Genomic DNA, 22,813 nt, shown 5'->3' with positions numbered 1-22,813 from the left:
ACTTAGCAACAGCCTAGAATCTCTCCTCATGGAACATAGGGAGGAAGGGCAATGCTGACCCTTGTCCAAGGCACGTCAGAATACCCAGTAAGCTTGTTGTGATACAATTTCACTTCTCAGCTCAAGCGCACCAATTTGAAAATTGTATAATAGCAAGATCCTGGTGTATTTGCTCTGAGTACCTTTTTTTCTTCAGGATAACCAAATGAATGAAGTCTGTGTTCCTCAATTCATAATGCTGTGCTTACATGTTCTACAAGGTATTTTGTTGATTCTGCTTTTATTCTGAGCTTCTTTTTGCAAAAGAGATTGAGTTATATTTCTTGATCAGTAGCGGAAACTGAATGTCAAGTGTAAAAGACTCAGGACTCTCCAGGATTTTCCCATTGTCGTCTGCACACCCTAGTACTACCCCTCTCTCCTTCATTATTAAAGAGGGCTTGTTGTCCAGTTCATTAGGGCCTCTGCCCTCATCATGAACCACAGGCCTGGGCTTTGATGTTAATGACTCAGATTTCTTTTCTCTATCTTAGTGACTTAAAAATATAGCCTTAAACATAAGCAAAGCTATTTTAATGTTTAATGCTGTCTTTTTAAACTAAGGTATTATGCTGTTATGAAATTGTGGTAAATTTGTTAGTCAAACTTAGGCAATAAAATGAACAAGCATCGTGAAGTTATCTTTTGACTATAAATTAATCTTCTAATCAGTTGGCTACCATCACCTTGCCAAATAGCACAGAGGCCTGATAAATAAAAGATTTAGTGGTTATTGGTCTCAATATCATCAGCCAACAGCTGGTTTTAAATGATCCTGAGCTCTCACAGTTTCAATAAGCCACCCAGGAGCTCTGCTTAACTATTTTCATAAAATTCCTTTCTCTTCCCAGTGTACTGAAGTAAATTTTCATAACAGCTGGGACTATGCAAAACCGATAGCATCTTAAAAACATCTTCAGCAAGACAGATTAAGTTCCAGAAAAGGAAAGCATTTAAAAGTTTATTTTATTATCTTAACCTTTGTTGACTTGAATGATTAAACAGATTCTTTGGCTCTGCTAAAGCATTTAGGCCTGAATATTAATTTGATGTTCTTATTTACTTAACCCTTGCCTTTCTCTTTAGCCCTAATGAATATACTACTCATTTTGTACTGAATGTATTGCCTGTGAAAAGGGAATGGATATAACACAATGGAAAGAAGTAAATTGTGAGAAAATTATTTTAATGATTTCCAGATTTGGGAGAAGTTGGCATGGAAACAGCAAGCTCGTTAAAATTTGCAAACGTTCTTATTATATTTTATAATCAGAGTTCTCTTTTAAGTGTTCTGTCATACTTCAAACCACTAAAAACCCAGGAGCATTTGTAAATTTGTCCTAATGTGGGTTAATTTAAGGGATAAATTATTTTTGCAAACAACTGTTGATATGTAGACAATATTTCCCTTGGAATTCAGTGTTGCAAATTATATCTCAGTTATTGATTGTATAGCTGAGCCCATTAAGGAAAAAGAAAATAGATATTATGAAAAGTTGAGGAAGTGACTTTACCTATTTTACATCAATTTAAATCTTAAAATTTTTGTCTAATGTAAAGTATTATACAAAGAAATCTATATATATAGTAATCCAGTGGGATAAGTTTTCATACAGAATTTTGGAAGTTAAAGCGATTATTTCACAAAACCCTTATAATCACACACACGCGTGCGCACTCACGCACACTAGTCAAAAGCCTGAGGTTTGCGCCCTTAACTGAAAATTCTATTAATGACCATAGATGTATTACAATAAAACCAAAATCCATTCCTAAGTATCTCCTCTGGCAAGGAATTCTGGAGAATGATGCCAGCCAGTTTAAATAGCTGTTGGATTTCCTTTTAGTGGCTTTTAGCACAGTGACCTTCATATTAAAATAGCTACTCATTATATTTCATGAAGTAAAGATTTCATTTGTCCACACTTGTACTCATTGCTCATATCAAATGCAATATTCTTCTTTTTACTTATTTTACTTTTTTTTCATGGTTTATATATCTGGACATATATCTTACACTCTTTTCAGGCTAATGTGCACCATTTCACATTTTTCTTGAAAATGAATGGAATGAAAGATTTTAGATGAAAAATATATGTATGTATATTTAATATCATTACATTTATATTTCTTTTCTTTGAAGTTTGCAAGTGCTGCTTTCTGTGAAATGTTTTCTAAATAATTCAAGGAATTCCTTGACAAAAAAATAATTTTTTCTGAAACTCAAAACTATACAGATGATTTTATTCTCTTTGTCTTATATTTAAGCAAGATAGTTTTCACATGAATTCAAACATAAGAGTATTAGGTTTATTAATCCATATACTATGGAGTTATGATTTGCATTAATGCCTGCAACTGAAGCATATAATAAAATATGGAGGGAAAGACAGATTTGTGGTTGGTGACTTTCAATATTATATAAGAAAAAGAAAGTAAGCCTTTAGGTAAATATATTAAAATCTGTATTTGAAATGGACAAAAAACCCCCAACATACTATAGTTGGTAATATCTATAAATAAAGAGCATATTGCAAATAAGAAATACAGCAATTTCTAAGCAATTTACACACTAGCAAAATCCAACACAGTTACGACCATTCCTTTTCTATCACTCCCAAATGCAGAATTATAATTGCAACAAAATGTTAGAGGTGGATTAACTAAATAGAAATCAAGAAAGTATGAAACAGCAGATTTTTAATGGTGCATCAGGATTCACAGAAGGAACTAGAATGCAAGACTGTATTTTTGATTCATCCCTTCAGAATGGGTGGAATAATGGCTTATGCACTGACAGATCATGTTCAGGGAGAACAGTTCCTGTAGGTCTGAATGAGATGGGTCTCTGGAAAGTCATTTAGTGCCAGACAGCAGCATCCTTTCATGAGCATACATGCACTAATGTGTCCAGCAGCTCCTTGTAGCAGACACAGCCTGTAAATCACAAGTGGCAAACAGGACTGTCTTTGTAGGAAAAAGATGTCAGTTGCAAGGTCCTACTTCACATACAATTCTAAAGCAATTTTGGAGGGAGTCAGGAAGCTTTGATTTTCATTGTTTGGAAGTCAGTTAAATTTTATTTGAAAAGTGTTGGTATTCAGAGGAGACTTTACTGACCACTATTATTTTTCTTAGCACAAGCGAACTTTTGAATGTTTTACACACAGATAATAATAATAATAGTAATGACAACAATGCAACACTATTGTTTTTATATTCCACATACCAAAGAAACTTCTGGGCCTTCTTATCATACTTTATTACCTTGTAAGTTTAGCATGAATCTGTTCATAAAGAAGCCTAAGTGACAGATAAGGTGGCATCCAAATCCTCCAATGTAGCATTAGAATACCAAAGAACTAGGAACATCTGACTCTCTTTCCAGGACAGGAACTATAGTTAGCTCCAGGCCTAAAGGAATTCATTAGAATTAAGAATTAAGATAGGGAAATGGTGGTGAGTAAACAAGAGAAATTGGCATGGCAGAGTGTCACTGCTTTTCTGGCTTGAAGCCTGTGTGATGTGATGTGAAACAGAAGGAACTAACTATAACCTTAGGAAGTACAAGGGGACAACAGGTGGTAATTCCTGCCTCATTCACCATGTCTTCAAAAGGACATGTCAGCCTGAACATTCCAAGTTTATTGGCAGGTGAGGAAAAAAGCTATAGGAGACACCACCAGATTTTTAATTAAGAATAATTCGATTGTTTTTTAAAATAGCTTTATTCCTTGGGCCTTTCATCAGCTTATTTTTAGAAGCTGAGTTAATCTAGTTATCTAGATTATTAAAATTGTGGCCCAACTTTGAAATATCGCACCCAACTCTTAACCCCATCATGACTTAGAGGAGGCCATCACCATGTGAGATTTCCAGGATTGCTGAAGAGAGGTTCTTCCACTGGTGAAGTAGGAAGTACGGAATGAAGGATGTGACTGAGAAGGCTGTGCCCAAACACAGAACACACCAGAGACTCTTCTAAAACACACCTAGTTCTAAGTTACATATGCTGTGTTATTTTGTCTTTTTCAAGGTGTACAACTTGTTTCTCATATCAAACACTTGCTTTTTGCACCAATAATGGTTTAAAATACTATAGTGCATATCATTCTGTATGCAGGTGTTAGTACATGTATCAGTCTCATTAACAGGAATTATTCTATATATAGAGATAGATATATACACATATGTGTGTGAGGATATTGACTTACAATTGCACTGCCTATACTGTCTTAATGAAACAGAGTTCTCCATAAGCATAGATTATTATTCATGTATACAAGATCTAAACACATACAAATGTGAACCAACCTACTCTTGTTTATACTCTGATTCCAATTAAGAAAAGTAAGGTAAATGTTCAAAGCAGTTTGTTAACTTTTTTTGGAAAAAATTGATACATCTTCCTTAACTGTCTTTTTAAAAAGTATTCTTGTGTTCAGTATGGCAATTCAGAATTGTCTAAAATTAATATAAGTTAACTTTTAATAATTTCAAGCTTAATTTTTCTTTGTGCATGTCCTAGCCTGCAAGGAACACCATTCTTAATGTTCCTTTGCAAAGTTAGGTGGAAAGGTCTCAGTGATAGTCCTTGCCTATGACATCAGTTTGGCTCTGACTTCACAGTAGAGTCTACTGAATGAGCTTTTTCATGATCATCTTTGAGGAACAAATACTTGCCTTGACTTTAATACTAGAGAAAAGTTTGAGAACTAATTCAGAATTCAGTTGCTGTTTCTTAGCTACCTTATTTCTTTATATTTCTTAATGGTTGAGGAAGTCAGAAGTCTCTAGAATGCCAGCACCAGAATTTTCTTTTAGATTATAAACTTTTTCATATGGAAGGGACTCTTAACATGTTCCTTGAATTTAGTATAAGTTATAGCAGCACCTTGTAATTTTCCAGCCTTGATTCCTCCTTACTTTTAATTTTTTAAATTTTTTTTATCCTACTGAACTGTTCTTTGAGAAGTTAAACATTTGAAAGATTGTAAATCGTTAATATAGTTTTATCAGATGTTTTGAAAATCGGAAACTATTTTGTCTTCATTAGCATGGCTGATGATTAACATGGCATATGATACATCACATGGGAAAAAGTCCCTAGCTACAATTTAACCATTTTTATTAATTTTTTAACATTTCTTTAATATTATGCCTTGTTGTTTAAAGAATTTACTATCTATATGACAGTAATTTTGATAATGAAAACAATAGTAAGGAATTTTTTAAATTTAATTTTTATTTTATATTGAAGTATAGTTGATTTACAATGTTGTATTGGTTTCAAGTGTACAGCAAAGTAATTCAGTTATACATATACATATCTCCACTCTTTTTCAGATTATTTTCCCATATAGGCCATTACATAATATTGAATATAGTTCCCTGTGCTATACAATGAGTCCTTGTTTTTGTTTTTGTTTTTTTCTCAATTTTTTTTTAATTGGGGTAGAGTTGTTTTACAATGCTGAGTTAGTTTCTACTGTACAGCTAAGTGAAGCAGAGTTCCCTGTGCTATACAGCAGGCTCTCATTATTTATCTGTTTTATACATATTAGTGTATATATGTTTGTCCCAGTCTCCCAATTCATCCCACCCCCCTTCTCCCCCCTTGTTGTCCATACTTTTGTTCTCTATATCGGTTTCTCTATTTCTGCCTTGCAAACCAGTTCATCTGTACAATTTTTCTAGATTCCACAAATATGCATTAATATACAATATTTGCTTTTCTCTTTCTGACTTAATAGTAAGGAATATTTTACCTTTTCTATTATGTTATTTTTTTCTCTGCCAAGTAGATAACTGCTATGTTTAAATTAAGAACTTCACCCCTTACACACACCACTTTTATTTTTTGACATAGATAAGCATAAATTACTTCTACTTTGACAAAGTAAAGTTTCTAAAGAATCATCAGTGTTAGGAAATTCTAGAGTATAACATTATAAAGCCATTCTTTATAAAGCCTTTTTTGTTGCCTTTTTTGTTCAGTACAAAATTACTTTTGAGCCTTACAACCTTTTGTTTAGTAGTCATTCACAATTATTCAATAATATTGTAAAAGGAAATGAATTTTGAGGAGTAACAGGAAGAAGGGAATATTTGGAGATGTATTAGACATTTTGGATTTGTTCAGAAAATTAATGTAGAGATTTACAACTTCATCTTTCCATTTTACACGTTTAGGCAGAAAAGTCAAACAAAATAGAAATAGAAAAAGCTTTCTATGTCACCAGTACAAAGTTGAATGTTAATGCTGTAACTCTATACCGGTCTTTGGTATTACTTCCACTTTGGAGCCCTGTAGTTCTAATAAAATGTGTCAGAGAAGAATGCAAGGTTTGAGTCACAGTATCTACCCGGAATTTTATGTAGTAACTGTTATAATCATTCAAGATTTTCAGAATGTGTCAAATGAAATGGCATGTGCCGATTGAGAAACTGTCACAATTTATATGGAATTTCCTTTTAAGGTGGAGAGTAACATCCTTGGTTGCAGTGGGGGAAAGGAATGCAATGTCTTTATTTTTCCTTATTTTTGAAACGTGATATACTATTTTGTACAATCTTCCCTCTATGTTTTATTTTGAATCAATAATTCTCATGAGGCAAATTAGAGGCTACAAGCTGGTAGCCTCTGGACAGATTCCAATAGTAGACGGATTTTATTTGGCTTACCCAAATTACTTGCTAATATTTTAATATTGGGCAATTTCATGCAAAATCTTGTTTTAAACTTCCTCTTGGAAAGTTAGAAGATCTGACACCATTGGGTACATATTCTTTTATAATTTCAGTTGACTGAAACTGGATGGAATCTCTCTGCTTCAGATGCATTCTGTATTACACTCAGCCCACTTCAGTAATTTACATATGTGCACAGCCCCTGTTGGCACTGGAGTTTGTAATACCTGAATTAGAGATTAAGATAATTTTACGTTTGATATTATGATGACAAAGTCCATCAAAATATACAGACACAGGTAACAAAACAACGAATGACAAATCGCTTTATCTTCTAGGAAGAAGGCTACATTATTGCCTTTAATTTAATTTACATATAATTTGTTTTTAAATTACATAGAATTCTTCTTACCTTGGTGGTTGTCAATCTTTGGTAGTGTAGAATTTTTTTATTAGTATACCAAGTCTGTTCAAAGGTCAAAATTAGGACTAGTTCAAACTTGGTAGCTTTATACCAAGATGTCAATATAATTTATGCCATCTTTCAAAATTTTGTTGAAATATGAATTGTAAATAACAGAATTAAGTTACCCTTGTTGTATATAGAGTAGTAATTTAATAACATGCAAATAATATTTAAAAGATATATTTTCGTCCTTTAATTATATACTTTTAAAATTAGAAACTATAGATGTTGAAGGCTTGCTCTTCAGAGTCACTCCTTTGAGAGAAAATGTAGCCCCTAATTACAGAATTTCCTCTAGGTTTTTCTTAGCAGTATATAGGATGTTTGTTTATTACTTAAAAGGATCTAGCTTAGATATCTATGTAGGTTGTAGCCAAAGTTCATAGATATTTAAAATCATAATATAAATTTAGTTCCATATGTTTTTTACTGGACCCAAATAATTTCCTTTATAATACTAATCAGTGTACTTCTAGAAGCATTCATACTTTAAGGCACTATATATTTCTTCTGGGTTTTTGTTGTTCTGGTTATATAGTTAGACTAATGGAAACATCCCCCCTTGTAAACATTTCTAATGAAATTGCTCTTACAGGGCACCAATAAAAATTAAGTTAATAAATTGTTTAGAATTGCCCTTTATAGCTATGCTGACAAATCTTAAGAAAAAGAAGTAATTTGAGTCAGTATTATTTGATCCTTTTTTCTCTGTATTCTCCTTGATGTAAAAATAAATTGAAACCTGATTTCTCTGAGTACAACAAATACAGAATTTGAGGGTGTGGTTCAAATGATTTAAAAAAGATAGCATAAAAAGGATCCTATAAAGTAGATCATATTTCCCTTTATGGGGAAAGGGAGGAGAGTTGTATGCATTTGAAACATGTTTTTCTTATAGTGTTTTTAACTGTAGGATAATATAGGAACTAAAAATTTACTTTTTATTAGGATTATAAAATATTTTGGCAATGTCAGAAAGCGTTTCTAGATAAATCTTGATTGTCTTATTCTAAAAGGGTGCTGAGTGTAGGAGATAATGTGGGTAAGAGAAATTCACTTTCTGCTACGTCAAAGTTTCTCTTATAACTGCACAATAAACCCATTTCTCAGCCATCCAATTGACTAAAAATTCATATAGGGTATCCTAACCTTATGGTTCCTGAGTTTTATTCAAACACCTTTGGTGGCAAGGAGCTCACTCTGTTGAAAAGCAAACTATTCTAATTATAGACAGTTCTAAATATTACAGAGTAATTTAATCATTAATTCATTCGACAGATATTTATGGTTCCTTCTTTTGAATTAACATCTGTTGTTCTCTACTTCCTATCATTTAGTTTTAGTCCTGCATTCTGAACTAATTCCTCTTCCACATGACAGCCCTTCAGGGATTTTATAGAAACACTGAATGAAGTTCAAGGTTGCAATGAACCCTAAAGCCTTGCTTGTCCAAACCCAACTTTCCTCAACAAGCAATGGCATAGCATAAAACTGACTACTCCCTGTGATGGTGACGGTGATGCTCCCAAGGCAGTTTTAAGCTTATTCAAAATAGCTGTCATATACCAGCTCACTTTCTTCTGCTCCAACCCCAGCTCCTTCATCCATTGCTCGTGTGACACCTCTGTATCTTCTTTCTCTCCTGGTTGTTCTCTATATGTGTTTCTGTCTACCCTTAAAGGGTAACACCCAAAAATTAAACACATTAATTCAGGTGGAGGCTGGCCTAAGTGGGATAGAACCTACATGCTTATGCCTCTGTTTATGTTAATATTGTAGGGAATTAGATTAGCTTTAAGCCACGTTGACAATCATATCATATATTGATGTATACACTTATTATCAACATAAATTCTAAAGTCTTTTTTTCACTGCTGCTAGCCCTTAGCTCCTCAACTGTGTATCATTATGGCTTGTTTATTGGATCCAAACACTGTTCTTTTTTTGTTGTTGTTCTTTTTGTTTTGTTTTGTTTTTTTGCAGTACGTGGGCCTCTCACTGTTGTGGCCTCTCCCGTTGCGGTCCTGTTACGGAGCACAGGCTCCGGACGCGCAGGCTCAGCAGCCATGGCTCACAGGCCCAGCTGCTCCGTGGCATGTGGGATCTTCCTGGGCCGGGGCACAAACCCGCGTCCCCTGCATCGGCAGGCGGACTCTCAACCACTGCGCCACCAGGGAAGCCCCAAACACTGTTCTTTACTTTTATTCCCACACTATTAGTGTACTCTGTCCTGTTGAGATCCTCTCTTGGAGTCTGATTCTGCCATCCAGCAAATATTACGTCTCTCTTCTGCCCCATTTTCTGGAGATTTGAGACATAGATATAGAAACAGATATACAAACTGAGAGAGAAACCATCCCCAGACCCAAATTTTAAGAAGACTAATCTAATCCATGACACAAATGTTGAATGGAGTTAAGACTGAGAACAGGAACTGTGGGACAATTTAAACAGTATTACCGAGGTAAATTGTTCAACCAGTTATAAATCCACTTTTTTATTTGCTTTCAGTTCATATTTCTCAATTTAGTATATAAGGATAATATGACATATCTCTTGCTGTAATCCAGTTATATATATATGTACATCCATCTACTAATAACCTTTTTTAAAAAGACAAAAAAGATCATATTTTTAAACTGCACTTCTTTTTCAGATTTTCACTAACAATGCTTTTAATAATCTATTCTAATCTTAAGTCAATAAAATTCTACCAACCTGTCTATATTTTGAAGGATTTACCTTCTTCCTTGTTTTTTCTCCTATTACTTCTCTTACTTTCTACAGTTCCTGAAAAATAACTTGAATGGTTTGGTAGTTTTTTTGGCAAATGCGTTGTATTTTAAAAGTCATTTCTTCAGACTAATTTAGACTCCCAAGGTTTTCGTTTATAGTCTCTTTACTTTTCTTGGCATTTTATATTACCAATATTTGTGCCTTTTTTTTTTTTTTTTTTTTTTTTTTTTTGCGGTACGCGGGCCTCTCACTGTTGTGGCCTCTCCCGTTGTGCAGCATAGGCTCCGGACGCGCAGGCTCAGCAACCATGGCTCACGGGCCCAGCCACTCCGCGGCATGTGGGATCTTCCCGGACCGGGGCACGAACCCGTGTCCCCTGCATCGGCAGGTGGACTCTCAACCACTTCGCCACTAGGGAAGCCCTTCTGTGCCATTTTTTAATCCGAATACCTGTATTTGTCTTGTTTAACAGAGAATTAGAAACTACATAGGAACTGGATGCTGTTGATTTCTTCTGTCAGTTATTAACAATTTACTCCCATTTGGCCAAAGGGGGGGAAAAAGGCCTATTCTTTGATTCTTCTTCTCTTTCCGATTCTAACGGCAAATGCTCTTCTTGCTCTCAGTATTTTCCCGCAGATCCAGTGGGCCTTAGTGCTCCTGACCCATACTTTACTGTTCCATGCCACTCTTCTATACTAATCCTTAGTATGACTTTCACTTTCTTTTTCCTTTCCTTCTTTACATCTAATTATGATAGTCATAACAAAGGAAATCCAACAAAGAATAAGAGAATGGAAGGGAAATTAAAGGCCTAATAATTCATGAATTGGTTAATGATTCCTTGTACAAAAGTTGACTCTAGCAATTCCTTTGAAAATAATTTTTTTCTCAATCATATTTGTTTCACGCCATTTTCCCAACATTTAATAATTTTCCCAAACATTTCACAAGTCGAGAAACATGGAGAATTGTACAAATGGACAAATGTTTATGAAGCTTCATCTCAATTGTAGGTAACATAAGGAGCTGGAAAATGGTAAATTATTCTTCCTTACTTTGTGTTCCGTAATTGCTAATATTCCACATCACCCAAGGAGAATAGTTGACAGTGCCTTATGTGTTAATAAGTAAGTAATTCAATTTCAGTAATGATATGATAGGCATACATCTTGTAATTCTTTAGCCACATATGGGAATCATAAAAGTTGTAGCTGATGAGGTGGCAGAACTGGTAACTTATCTGAGTATACCAGATACCACCTGGTTTTTAAAATGTAAACTCTGGTCCTTATGGGTACTGAAACTATAGACTCATTGAATTAAAATAAGACCTATGAAATATGTTTTTATTTTGGAAACTGGGCTATTACTTTTATCTTTTAAGACACCAGAGAAATATTTTCCTTGGTTTTACTTATGTTTAATACCATCATTTCACGTGTTCAAACACAGAATACAGTTATTCACTGTTCGTTCTTTTTTATTTTTATTTACCGGTAAATAAGGCAATCATTTCATTTAATGTTTACTAAGTTAAAAAGCGATGTTACACTTTGAAATAATTCTTGTAATCATAGGGAAAAAAAATCTTGCTTCTGTTATATGTAGCAAGTTCCTTTGATACATGACATATTAAGTACTTTTAAATAAAGAGACAATTGACCCCATCAGAAATTGCAGCTACAGCTTATTTTGAGCACGCATTTTCAGTAACTTTCCAAGACAAGTTAATCTTTACTCTTAACATTTTTGGCTGGCTTATTATCATCTAAATATTTGAAATTGGAAGGTATAAAAGGAAATTTGAGGTAAAAAAAGAGTTTGAATATTATCAGTGTAGTCATTTCAAGTAAATTATAGGTGCACATAAATATCACTTTTAAAGAGTAGATATAATAAACATCATAGTATATCACAACTTAACATTAAAAATGTATAGTATTTCATTAAATAACATCATCACCAACCACAGCCAGGAAATGAAAACTAAAAAGGAGAAAGTTCATATTATGATTTCTAATATCCATATCATTAAAAAGTTTAGACTTAATTTCACAGAAGTTGGGAAATTCTGAGATTCCCAAAGAAACCATAACTCTCGCAGAGATTACAACAGCCTCTTTCATGAGGAGCTCAAATCATGGGACTCCTCCCAAATGGATCCATCACTGTGGGGTGTTATATCACTATAACAGTGTATCCATCACTTCCTTTTCAGAAAGGAATTACACCTTGTTCTCTTCTTCCTCCTAGAGGTGCTGTATATTTTGAAAATTTTTTGATTTAAGAACCAGTGGTCTGAATTACAACATGTGATTGATACAATGAGAACATATAGCCCTTTCTTCAAATGTTAATACAACAAAATAAAGTTCCTGCAAGGGACTAACTGAATTACTTCCTTTCTGAAGCAAAGCCCTTCCACACTTGGCTCGTTTCTAATTCAACATTCAGAAACACTAGATCACAGATCTTTAACTAGTACTCTGTGGCCCAGATCCTCCCCACAAATGTATTTTTGTTTGGACTATAAAATGTTTTAAAGTAAATTTGAATTGGTAGCAAATGTTTAAAATCTGAAGCATTCGTTAAAAAAAAAGAAAAAGGAAAACCTCAGATTTCTGGGTTCTCTTGAAGCATGTGAAGATGTAGCAGTGCTAGGTAGGCCTTCCCCTGTGGCAAAATCAGTTAACTCCTCCTTATTTCCTTTTAGCCCCAGCTTGACTCCTATTCAGCCAAGCATCTCCACTTCCTTTTGTCTTAAACCTGCTCCCTTATTTATGTTATCTGCCTGGTCCTTAGAGCCATTTGCATTTACTCAGTGTTCAACAAGTAACATCAAATATAAATATAATTATAGGGCATTCAAATGTCCTAAATCGCATTCAGTATTTTAGGTCCATATGGAAACATGCAAATTTCAGGGATGCTTTCAAGACACAGACTATTTTAGTTTTGAGTAGTTGAACAGGCCCTGGGAAAACACTAAACTTTATGATGTGGACTAAAGGGGGATATTAGAGAATAAGACTAGTTAACTAGTAGAGGAACGTACCTAGAGTGATACTACTCCAAGTAACAATACTCTCTGGTGAACTCTTCCAACTACTCCATTATCCTTTTGTTGCTAAGGTCATTTTTGAATAGTTGCATTATCCCAGAGGGCTATCAAGTGTTTGCTGTGGGCTCAAATTTATTTGTGGGGGAGGGTGAACTTCAGAGGTGGTTTAGGAAATTCAAGGATAGCTGTCCACTTGTTATAGCTGAGCCCCATGGGACCCTCACCAGCTCTTTTATACGCTGGTTTCTAGCCATCTACCTCTTCTGAGGGAAGAAGAAAAGAGGCTGCCATCCAGGAAGCATGCCCAAGGAATTTTAGAGTCAACTCAATTTAATATCATACAAAGGAAGTTTAGCAAATACCCATTAAGCCAGACACTAAATAGAGTCTCTAGGGAATAACAGGCCACTTTTCCTTTTCTCCCAGAATGAAGAATGCAAAAAAAGTTGAGTTTTTCTCACAGGACAAATGCCGATTTTCCCTTCAGTGTAAGGTGCCCTGTCAGCAAATGAACCTTCTATTTGCTTGGCACTGTTCTTTCCTGATCCTACTGTGCCTCCTCTCTCAAATGTAGACTGTTTTCTTCCAGAAAGTGGATAGGGTATATGCAAGTTGAGGTGAGCCCATGACCTGGCAACCTCAGCTAGAAAGCACCCCTTGGTTTCAACAGAAGTATAGGTTCAGAATATTATTGTCTTGTATGTTATCATGTTACTGTACCATCTTTGAGGGGAAATTCCTGGAGAATTAAAAGGTTATTAATCTTTTATTAAATAATTCAGAATGTTCATGCAAATTGCATGAAAATCAGATGGGTGGAATTAAAGCTTTTGCGTGATTTATTTTTTAAAGGGGTGGGATTGTTAAGCAAATTATTATGCAGTGTTTGGTAATCAAATTGATGTTCTAAACAAGATCTCTGTATTTCCTTTTTTATTTCCTAAAAGATCAAAAATTTTCACGGGTCTGTTTTTGCATTTACTTGCAAAACGTATATGCTAACTATAATGTGCTTATTTATTCATTAAAGCAACTAATTAAAGATACTAGATAACAATTGATCAGGCTAGTTCTGATTAATATATAAAATTGAAGTCATAGATGGAAATTTATTTTTAATTACTGTAAACTGGTATAAATTATAATATATAATTCAGATTACCATATATTTAGACAGACTATTTGCCAGTCTAGCCTATATTAACAAGTTGTATTTTTCAAAACTAAATTCATTGCCTTAACTTCAAAACTTACTACTCTTCTTACAATCTTTAATTCTGTTAAATGGATCTTTGTCATCAATTTTGGAACAAGTTTACAATCCTTCCTTGAAACCCTCAGAGTCAAATATGTTTCAGAATTTAGAGTTTTTAGGTATTAGAAAGTTAATATTGTTGATACACCAGGCATTGTCTGACACCCTTAAAGAGGCCTGAGGCACTCTGCAATTAAGCCACTAATTTCTGCCGTGAAATACATGCATGTTCACACTAAGCAGGATTATTAGTGAGCAGAAATAGCCTCACATCTGTTCAAATAAGTTTTTGCCACCAAATGGGTTTGCTGCAAAGTTAGAAAAATCTTTAGTTAAACTTATGAAGAACTGTTTTGTTTTCAGGGACTTTGGATTTTGGAATTGCCGATAAAGGATCATGGACTACATCTTGATTTTTAATCTGTTCATCATAATTTGGCCAGGGTTGTCTTCCTCAAATGCAAGGCATGGCACGTTCATTTTATAAACACCTTCGTGGTTTCCCACAACTTCCCCCTTTAAAGCTTCTTTGAAGACCTCCCATATATATACCCTATCAACTTTTCTAGGCTCTTACCTAAAAACTGCTTCACCCCAACTAAACTCAACTTACCAGCAATTTCCAAGTATACCTTCCTCCTTTTTGCTCACTGTACTTCAGGCTGGAATACCTTCTTCCAGAGGCCCCAAGTCCACACCGCACCTCAAATAGCATCGTCCTTTTCATCCTTCTTCACCCATCTCAAATCCCACCTCTACAGAGGCACAACTCCATTCCCCAGTCAGAATGTGCTTAAAAAGCATACTGCCTGCTCCTCTAACTAGCACTAATTTAGTATATTTTCCATTTGAATTGAAAATCATGTGATAACCTCCCTTCCCTACTAGATTTAAACACTTACAGCTTCTTTCACTATATTTGGCATATTTAAGAGTCACTTGTTAGATGAAGGAATGGATGTTTTAGTATAATCTCTCTTGATCTCATCAATCTAACCTCCTACAGGAATCCCACACCCATAGTCCTTGCCATTGCCCTTATCCTAACCTTCTCAAGTGGAGAAAAGGGTCTAGATCTCAAGGGAATACCTAGAACATGACCTAATCTTTGTATTCTAAGTGTAGATTCAGCATATCTTTGGAAAAGAAAAATATACTTTCTCTTTGGTTCCAATATTCATCTTGCTGATACTGTCAGGAAGGAAGGCAGCAGAGCCCTTGGAGAGTGGCCAGGCACTACAGGGTACTGCATTATGCAGGTCTCAACTTAAACATCACTTCCCTGGGAAGTCCTCCCTGACCAGCTGATCTGTTAGGCCCCCTTTCTTTGCATTCTCATAGCTTTTGTTTTGCTAACAGTCATCATGTTCACTTCGAAGGTATGATTCTCATCCAAAAACTCAGATGATTAAGAAATATTAATTTCTTATTCATCTTAATGACTTAATTTTCTATAACAATTTGATTTCTGAATCTACATCTCCTCCACTTGTTGACTAAACAACAAACATCAGTCTTCTTGGGATTTCCACACTTTCTTCCTCCTTTTGGACTGACTCACTTTTCTGTGGTCTTATAGCATCAGAAGATCTGGGAGTGAGAATTGAGAGGCACCTTGTCTTCTACTGTTGGTCCACACAGTTTGCTGCTGAGAAGGCAGCATGGCCCAGCTAACCTGCAAGGCCCTTCAGAAACAGTGTGTCAATGCTGCATCACTGGTGCATGGGGGACTCTCTGCTGTTTCTGTGCCATGCTTCAGACAGGGAAATCTTTTGCAAGGCTGCCCCTGGTCCTGTGTATCTAGATAAGTCACGTAGCCATTTCTTCTTTGAGGTATTGTTGCCTTCCTGGAAGTGCTGCGGGGAAGCAGGACTTAGGCCCCCTCTGCTCTTGAGGACCACAGTTCTCCTTCCTCTCTTCCAGTTTGGGGGAAGAGAGATATTTTTGATTTCCAGCAATGTTGGCAAACAAGTTTTCTTTTCTACACTGCCTCCTTGTACCTCTCCTGACGCAACAGCAGATGGCCAACCAAGAGCTTGATTGAGAGACAAAGGAAATGGAGGACTATAAGGGAAAAAGAGCATAGATACTTACATGAAAAGAGATCCCAGTCACATTTATAATTGCCTGGTTAATGTCTGCATTGCTTCACTGTACTCTAAGCTCCATGAAGCCTGGGTTAAGGCTTTCTAATCTCAGTGTCCAAATATTGCCTTTTTTACAGTAAGCATAAATTCTTATAGTAGTATAAGTTCTTCTTGAATAAATGAATGAATAAATGGGAATGAAATTCAGAGACTGTGAAGGATTTATGGGATGTATAGTGGCTAAGAGCGTAGACTCTGGAGCAGATGGCTGGGGTGTGAATCTTGGCTCTGCTCCTCATATTCAGGTGGGCAAAACCCATAACCTCTTTGTGCCTCCAGTTCCTCATCTGTCAAATGGTTGTTGTGAGGACTAGAAGAGCTAAAGCTCTTAGAACTAATATCTGGCACATAGTAAGTATCATATGAGTATCCACTACTATCATTACCATCATCATCATTATTTATTATCTCATTATTATTAAGAAACCCTAACACAGGACTGATTCAATGATAGCAAAGTTTGTATAAATAAAATTGAGGTAATTTTAATTTTGCACTGTTTCCCAGACTGTGAGGCTATTTTGTTTTCTTCCCTGTTTCCCACATCTACACTGCATTCTCTGGTTCCCTTGGGCTGGGGCAGTCCTTCTTCGGGAATCCTACCTCTTTTCATGACGTCTTATCTTTTGTTGGTGTTTCTTAGCTGTATGCCCTTGGGACACACAACACCCCCTGGAATCCCTTCTTAGATCATAGCAAGGAGATCCTGTCTCAGTATGTGTACTTCAGGTGGTTTTGCTTATTCTTTACCTCTACCAGTGTTGAGGTTTTTCTGCCATCTTTCTGCTTACTTATAGATCCTTTGCAGTTTGTCTTTGCTTACATAGCACTTCAGTGGCTATAGTATTTAATGACATGACTTTGTCAATGTAGAGATTGCATTGTTCTCTTTCTCTTCTAAATAATTTGTAAATTCACATTTATCATATACATATAAAAGATAATTCCTGGGCTGACTAGGGTTAACATTTATGATAGAATACAATAGCATGGAACTTGGAGTATCTATAAAAAGGAAAAATTAACTTTTTGAGCCAAATATTTAATTTAACCACAGAAGGCTAGTTCTTTCCATAATTATCATAAGACAGTCTTTTTCAGTCAGCTATAAATACTGATTTTCACAGGCTCCAGTGCTCATATTATTTGGTTGTTCAAAGGATTCTTTTAGCTGTTTAGCTTCATATGGTTGATTTTTCTATTCAGACATATTATGCCATCTACAGCAATATGGAATGATTTAGCAGCAAATTTCTTTCTTTTAATTTTTTTCCTTAGTTAGCCTTCTAAGAGTTCCTGCTGTTAAACTAAAGTTATTCTTTTACCTCAATATTTTTGCAATCTATTATAATATTTCCCCATCTGGTCTCTCTTAGCTACAAATCATTTTATCAACTTCTAGGAATATTTGTCTTTATTTATGCTGCACACATACCCACTGTAATGGTTGTGTCGCAATGCATGATCTGTTTTAAGTAAACAGAATTATGATACTGTTTACATTATGGAGAAACTCAGGGATTCTCATTTCTCAGCATAACACATATCTTTTCTTCCAATACGATTTGCTATGGGGGCCTCTTGACCACCTTTATAATTAAAATAATTGTTTATTTTTTCCTCCAGACCTCTACAACCTCACGGACACTCCCTTGTGCTTACTAGTAAGCATCCTTCATCAGTGATATTGGCCATTGTTAACCTGTTCTTACTATGGGTCATTTATGTGCATTAATTCAGCATAATTAATGATGCAGTAAACAGTGAAGTCAAGTGTGTCTACCACTTTGAGTCATTTGCCTGTACAGAATTTTTGTTAGGAGAGTTCACATACCTCCTGTTTCTACAACCACATTTTATTAATCCTATTTGTAGTTACCTCTCCCTCTGCTCATCCCTTAAATCAAAGTCTTTCCAAGGGTTCCTTCCTAGGTCTGTTCTCTCTACAGCCTCCCTAGGTGACCCCACATAGCCCTATGACTTGTGATTCCCACCTCTCTCCTGACTATTTTATATGCACATACAACTGCTGCCCCTTGGCTGTCCATATACACCTCAAATTCAGCAAGTTAACTGAACTCATCATCTGAAACCACCTGCCTGCCCCAGAAAACACTCTTCCTTCTAGTGTTCCCTCTACCATCCTTCAGTTGCTCAAGCTAGAGACCTAGGGCCATTCTCTGCTCCCCTTTCTCCCTTATGTTCTCAGCCAAGCTACAAGTCCTATGGATCCTACTTCCTTAATATCACACGAAACTATCAGTTTGTCCTCTAGCTCTGGGACACAGTCCCTCAACTAGACTACTGTAACATCTTCCTAAATGGTCATTCTGTCTTTGATTTTACTATTGCCTTGCCAACCCCCATCCCCTCTTTCACCTGGTTGGGGAGTCTTCCATGGCCCCCCAAACCTTGCATTAGGTGCACATTTTATTTCTTTTGCAGCCCCTCCATTCCTCCATTGTAATGATTATCCATTCCTATCATTACTGGCTGCTTATTTTTTCCTATTTCCCCACCACACATTAAACCCAGTGAGCTTAGGGTCCTTACCGTTCAATCCCCAGGGCCTAGCACAGTGAAGACTGCACAGAAGGCACTCAGTAAATACTTCTTAAATATTGTTGTATATTTGTCAATTTTTAAGCTTTCTAATACTTAAAGTATAAAACAAGTAGAGAGAAATTATAGACACAAAATTTCATGATGACAAAGTCTGGAATCAGAATTCCTGGATTAAGTTTCTGGCTCTATCATTGCCTTATTGAATATTTTTGACAAAACCCAAAATTTTCTCACTATAATGTAATCATGTAACACTCATCATTTCTGAGTACACAATAAAAATGACAATAGCATCTTGAATTTATGGCTTCCAAGTAGTTAGCAGCATTTCTTATGAATTACTTATTTGTTCACCGTCCCTTTGGGGTAGGCCAGCATCTTTCCTTCTAGAAGGCAATGAAGGGAGATAGAATTCCTCCTGTAATGGTGTCAAAACACTGGTCCTGGTTGGTTACCTACTTCACAGAATGTGGGGAAGATTCATGAAGTTATCTGAGTCTTTATGCTCAGGAAAATGGGTTCTATAAAGTAGTTTTATACGCTTGTATATCCAATTTCTTAAGAACTCAAAATATTTGGGGTGAAAACGTGTACAAATTATTTCAGTACTTCAGCTTATTCCTGGGCTCTTTCTCCATGTTTTTCTGGAGACAGTTTTTTTTTTCCACACCCACTCAAACCATCTGTGTACCAGGCAAGCTTTCCAAGATGTAAAACCAAGTGAAATATGTCCATTCCAGTTATTTAGAAAGGACTGTGACTAATGATACTGTGGAAGAATGGCACGGGTGATGAAAAAGTGCACTCTCTGTGTGAACAGCTAGGGCAGCCTAGCAGTTAGAGTCACACAAAGCCTAGCCGTACAGACAAGCACTCAGCACCAGTGCTTTTCAAACCTACCCTCCAAAGACCTTCTGCAGGAAGCAGAATCAGCTGAGCGTCTCTGTGACCTGAAGATATCCCCTGTGAGATGAGGTTCTCTACCACTGTCAAATGGTAACATTTTTAAAAATTTGTGCAAGTTTTACATTCTACCCCAAATATGTCAACGTTTGCTTTATATGAAAATGTCTCTAGGGCTTCCCTGGTGGCACAGTGGTTGAGAGTCCGCCTGCCGATGCAGGGGACACAGGTTCGTGCCCCGGTCCGGGAAGATCCCACATGCCGCGGAGCGGCTGGGCCCATGAGCCATGCTGCAGAGCCTGCGTGTCCGGAGCCTGTGCTCCGCAACGGGAGAGGCCACAACAGTGAGAGGCCCGCGTACCGCAAAAAAAAAAAAAAGTCTCAAATTATTTACCATTGGGGATTCCCTGGCAGTCCAGTGGTTAGGACTCCGCCCTTCCACTGCAGGGGGCACGGGTTCAATCTCTGGTTGGGAAACTAATATCCTGCAAGCCACATGATGCGGATATATATATATATATATATATATATATATATATATATATATATATATATATATATATATATATGAGAATTCGCCCACCTGTCCCCTTTCTACTTTGCTACATGTAAACTCCTGAAATCCTTTGGCCTAACTCGCTGATGAAATCTTTTAAATGTTGCTCTAAGCACCTGATTGGTAGCATGTCCACTGTTAAGACGATGGGGGAATATAAAATCAGCTTCTTCAGCAACCTAAGTGTCCATCAACACATGAATGGATAAAGAAGATGTGGCACATACATCAATGGAATATTACTCAGCCATAAAAAGAAACGAAATTGAGTTATTTGTAGTGAGGTGGATGGACCTAGAGTCTGTCATACAGAGTGAAGTAAGTCAGAAAGAGAAAAACAAATATGGTATGCTAACATATATATATGGAATCTAAAAAAGAAAATAAAAAGGTCATGAAGAACCTAGGGGTAAGACGGGAATAAAGACACAGACCTACTAGAGAATGGACTTGAGGATATGGGGAGGGAGAAGGGTAAGCTGGGACAAAGTGAGAGAGTGACATGGACATATATACACTACCAAACATAAAATAGCTAGCTAGTGGGAAGCAGCCGCATAGCACAGGGAGATCAGCTCGGTGGCTTGTGACCACCTAGAGGGGTGGGATAGGGAGGGTGGGAGGGAGGGAGACACAAGAGGGAAGAGATATGGGAACATATGTATATGTATAACTGATTCACTTTGTTATAAAGCAGAAACTAACAAACCATTGTAAAGCAATTATACTCCAATAAAGATGTTAAAAAAAAATCAGCTTCCTCAAATAGAGATTTTCTGTTGGATAAAAAGTATCTGTCTGAGATGGGAATTACCTAACCACTTCTCTCTTTAGATCTCGTTAACACTGGAAACCAAACTAAGTTCTAAAACTTAATACTTTTTTGTAAGCATTTGGAAAATATGATCAAACAGCAAACTGGTCATGCTCAGATATTAGTGCAAGAAGTGACTTATTTATACATGCAAATTTCAAAACATTTGTAAGGTCTACCATGTGTGCTGTTAAAAGGATTTTAATTTTAAATTATTTTTGTTAGATAATCCCATTTAAAGTAACACTATGATTTATCGCCACTAATCAAGATTCTGATCCCTCATAGACTTCTTGTTTGTATCTGTTTTTGTTCTTTGTTACATAAATACGAGGTTTATATATAAAATTCTGACTGTGTAATATAGGGCTAATGAGTCACAGATGGAAAGATGCTGGCACATTACCATCTAATAACATTTTAAACTCATATTCCATAGTAAAACAAAAGCAAACTGTACACATCTGTTTTCCAACTTGTAGTATTTCTGAATTTGTGGAGAGCCTCTGTTTAAAGGACTTTTACTTGAGGAGAAGAAAAAGAGGATATAGGTCACCTCGAAACTACCCAGCCACTTAATAACCTTATCAAATAGGACTTGGCGAAAGGGATAAGATTTCCTCAGCTTTGCTTCCTGAGAAGTCCCAGCTCTAACGAACAAGAATCAGAAGCATTAGGGCTGAAGAGATGTCTCAGACTACAAACATAATTTTATTGTCTCTCTTAAGAAAAATATATCCCTAATAAGGAGGAAATAAGGGAAAAAATATACCAAAACTAATAAAATTTAAAAACTAGAAAATTTCTGGCTTTTTCTAGAAATATCCTCGTAGTAGATTTGGGTGGGAAGAGGGGAAAGGCAGTGGGGAGGAGAAAACGTAGGAAGGAATCCTGCAGACACTCGAGACCATATATTACCATGGTTGTTCTTTAATTTTTTGTATGGTAAAAGTATTCTGTGTGGGAAAAAAATTGGAATACAAGGCTCTGATATCACATGTTGTTGGAAAAAGAACACAGGCAAAATTTCTCTCTCAGACCTACCCAATTGATAACGCCTGTGAACATAAGTTAGCACAAGCTAGTAAAGTACAGGCTTTTAAAACATCCTTTGCCCATTTTCCTTGGTTAAGGAATTCAAAACCACTTTTGTGCTTCAAGGGGTTGTGTGAACTGTCAAGTTCTTTTGGAAAAGTTACCTGACAGAAGTGATTACTGCAGAGTGTGACCATAAATCCCCCTGACATGAAATACACATGTTATAAGAGGCAGATTTCCATCCACCACCTCTGCAGGAATTCCTGAAACAGGAAAGACCTGAGAATCATCATATGATCGGAGACAGAAATTTTGATATGTGGGTGGTAAGACTATATTTTGTGAAGCATACTGCATTTATTCTGAGGAATACATCTGATCTGACTGCAAAATTCTGTTCACTGTTGTCCAAAAAAGATTTGATACATGTATTGTATGTCCTGAGTTGTAAACAGAATATCAGTAGAGGGAAATTACAGTGTTGTGTTCATAACAGAGTCTGTAGTTATCTCCATTCTGTACTAACATTTTGTACGTAAG

General features: G+C 36.0%; 1 protein-coding gene across 3 annotated transcripts in view; it reads left to right on the top strand.

The window, feature by feature from the left end:
• COL25A1 (collagen type XXV alpha 1 chain) overlaps positions 1 to 22,813 on the top strand; it is a gene marked incomplete at its 3' end in the record, with an annotated part of 495,089 nt that overhangs the window by 344,185 nt on the left and 128,091 nt on the right. The window lies entirely within an intron of this gene.

This window comes from Mesoplodon bidens (genome assembly GCF_964165515.1).
Source record: "Mesoplodon bidens genome assembly, chromosome: 1".
NCBI classification, from domain to species: Eukaryota; Metazoa; Chordata; class Mammalia; order Artiodactyla; family Ziphiidae; genus Mesoplodon; species Mesoplodon bidens.
The sequence above is the reverse complement of the archived record's forward strand: the minus strand, read 5'-3'. Positions and strand labels throughout refer to the sequence as shown.